This window comes from Polistes canadensis, unplaced genomic scaffold (genome assembly GCF_001313835.1).
Source record: "Polistes canadensis isolate GaletaPanama2010 unplaced genomic scaffold, ASM131383v1 scaffold_493, whole genome shotgun sequence".
Lineage (NCBI taxonomy): Eukaryota > Metazoa > Arthropoda > Insecta > Hymenoptera > Vespidae > Polistes > Polistes canadensis.
Window position 1 is genome coordinate 39,795 of NW_014570040.1, and position 3,874 is coordinate 43,668.

Here is a 3,874-nt window from a genome sequence, read left to right on the forward strand (position 1 = left end):
CAGATGACTTCCTAATTAAAAGAAAGTACTTACCTCCTAAATCTTTTACCAATTTAATGCAAGTACACAGTGCATCAAATCCTTTTCCAATGAATTGAAAGCACCATCATAATCAAATCTCCTTTCATTTCAATAACAGTACTTAACTCATCAAATCTTATTCCATTTAAATAAAAATGTTTTACTTTCGAAATCTTTTTTCGTCTGAATTTAAGTACTTAACCTATCAAATCTTTTTTTATTTAATTAAAAGTGCTCAATTTAATAAATCTTTTTTCATTTTAACAAAAGTACTTAATTTATCAAATCTTTTTCTATTTTAATTAAAGAACTTTACTGAACATATCTCTTTCTATTTAAATAAAACTACTAAAATCGTCAAATCTTTTCCCATTTGATTGCAAGTTTCCCACTTTCTAAATCTGTATCTATTAGAAAAAATGTACTTAACTTAATAAATCTCTTTCTATTTGATTGAAAGTACTAAACTTATTAAATCTCTTTTCATTTAAACGAAGGTACTTAACATATTAAATTTTTTTCTAATTGAATAAAAGTACTCAACTAATAAATATCTTTCTATTTGAATAAAAAAACTTTATTCATTAAATCTCTTTCTACTTGAATAAAAGTACCAAACTAAAAAAATCTCTTTCTATTTGAATAGAAAATCCTAAAAAATCAATTCTTTTTTCGTTTAAATAAAAGTACTTAGCTTATCAAATTTCTTTCATTTTTAATAAGAGTTTTTAACACCTAAAATCTCTTTCCACCTGAATATACCTGCTGGTCGAATCAAATCTCTTTTAATTTTAGAAAATGTGCTAAACTTATTACATTTCTTATCATTTAATTGAAAGTGCTCCACTCATCAGATATTTTTATCTTTAAATGAATGTACTAAACTTTTTGAATTTCTTTCCATTTAAAAGAAAGTACTAAATTTATCAAATCTCATTCCCTTATAACAAAAGTACTCTACTCATCATATCTAATTCTATTAGCAAAAGTGTTTGAGCCAATAAATCTCATTTTATCAAAATAAAAGTATTTACCTCGTAAAATCTCTTTCTATTAAAATGAAAGTTCTCAATACATTAAATCTTTTTTTTTTGAATAAATGTACCTAAATCTTTAAATCTCTTTCTATTTGAATGAAAATACTCAACAAGGTAAATCTCTGTTGGTATAAATGAGAGAACTTAAATCATTTATTCTCTTTCTGTTTTAATATAAGTATTGTACTAAAAAAATCTCTATCTATTTGAAAGAAAGTACTTAACTTATCCAATCACCTTTTATTTAAGTCATAGTACGTAAATTATTAAAACTATTTCTATAAGAATAAAAGTACTCAAAATATCAAGTCTTTTTCTATGTAAATGAAGGTACTTAACTCATCAAAACACATTCTGTTGGAATGAAAGTTCTCACCATATTAAATATCTTTCTATTAGGAAAAAAGTACTAAACTTACAAAACCTCTTTTCATTTAAAGAAATGTACTCACCTTATCAAATCTTTTTCTATTTGACTGAAAGTACTAAACTTTTAAAATCTTTGTCTATTTGAATAAAACTACTTAACTTATCAAATCTCTATTTATTTAAATGAGAGTACCTCACTAATTAAATCTCTTTCCATTTAAATAAAAGTACTTCTCTTATCAAATCTATTTTGTTTCAAATAAAAGTACTCTACTCATCAAATCACTTTCCATTTAAAGAAATGTACTTAAGCCATCAAGTAATATCAAACTAAATAAATGTACTAAACTCATTAAATCTTTTTACATTTAAATAATTGTACTTAACGCATCAAATCTTTTTCCATTTAATTAAAAGTACCCAACTCATTAAACTTTTGTCTATTAAAATGAAAGTACTCAACACACCAAATATCTTGTTATTTAAATTAATGTACCTAACTATTTAAATCTCTTTTTATTTGAATTAAAGCTCATAACTTATAAAATCACTATCCATTTCAGTTAAAGTAATCTACCTATTAAATCTCTTTCTATTCAAATAAAAGNCCTTAAGACCAGTTGTAAGCTGCATTCGTTCACCGTGCTATTATTAATTTTTACATCATAAATTATCCTCAGCTATGACAAACAAATTTGTGTTTTCCGTWAWRAATTCTTTTGAGTTTGTAGAATTCATACAGAAAATAACACTTTCAGAAGATTATAGATTAGTATCGTTAGATGCAATGTTATTGTTCACGAACATCCCGAAAAAACTGGTAATAAAAACAATAAATGAAGATTTGAATGAACTCAAAAACGTCATAACGATACCAAAAAACATATTATTAGAAATAATACAATTTTGTTTCGATTAAAGCTACTTTTTATTCGATAGATCTTTTTACCAACAACTGGATGGTTCCAGTATGGGCAATCCAGCAAGCCCAATATTAGCGAATTTGGTAATGAATCACGTGTTAAAAGAAATTGAAGGCAACTTACCCTTTACAGTTCTATTCTTAAAAGTATGTGTAAATGATATCATAACTGCGATACCTAAAGATGGAATTGAAGTAGTATTAAAAACCTTTAATATGATAAACGAAATAATCCAGTTTACTATTGAGATAGAAGAAAACGGAACATTACCATTCTTAGATATAACAGTTATAAGAAATGAAGACGGAACCATATCAACGAATTGRTATGTAAAACMAACAAGCTCAGGAAGATGTATYAATTACTATTCAAACCATCCTTTAAGTCAAAAAATTTGAACTATAAAAGGTTTACTATATAGAGCTTTAACATTAGGCAATAAGAAGTTTCACAGAGAAAATAAGGAAAAAATAGACACCCTTTTAAAGAATAACAACTATCCCAAGAGTCTCATAAAAATGGTATTTAATAAGCTCAAAATTAACAAAGATTGGGTAAAAAAAACGATACTGCAAGATAAAAAATACATTAGGTTCCCGTATATTAAGCTGTTAGCAAACAAAATAAATAAATGTTTTAAAAAACACTAATATTAAACTGGTTTTTTATAATCTGACAAAAATAAACTCTATTTACACTAAATTAAAAGATAAAGTTGATAAATTTGACCAGTCGAACTTAGTGTATAAAATACCATGTGAACGTGATAAAAGCTATATTGGTCAAACGAAACAGAAATTAAAAACAAAAAAGATTAGACCAACATAAATATGACTGTAAACCCATAAATGTAAATAAAACCAATAACACAGCGTTAGCTGAACACCATTTCAAAACAGGACATACTTTTAAATTTGACACAGCAACTATTCTAGATTTAAAGGAAAACTGGTATAAAAGAAATATTAGCAAAAATATCACATATGTAATAATAATACGGTAAATTATAGAACAGAAACAAACAACTTAAATCACATCTATAACGGAATATTCAAATTTTAAAAATAATAAATAATAAAGGACACCTTACACTGATGATATATAGGCTAACAAACACTAGTCTAGATTAAAACAGTTTTGTTGAGGCTTTAAAATAATACTGACCAAACTAACGAAGTTTTAAATGTATTGTGTTTTAGAATATTATAAAAAGAAATGTATGTTGAAATTAAATAAATAAGACGCTGAACTTTAAGGATTAAGGTAACATGTAAAAAAATTATATATTGTATGAGCCTCATGTATGTCGTAATATAAGAAATAATAATAAAATAAATTTTCCAGTTGCTGAAGAAGTCCGAATAAAGGGACGAAACGCCCAACTCAATCAATCTAAAGTTCTACTTCTTTTAATGTCCAAGTTCCCTGTGAAAAAATTTTATCATTAAAAATTATTAAATATCTTTCTATTTATATAAAAGTACTTATTTCATTTAAACTTTTTTAATTTAAAAAAAAGTACTT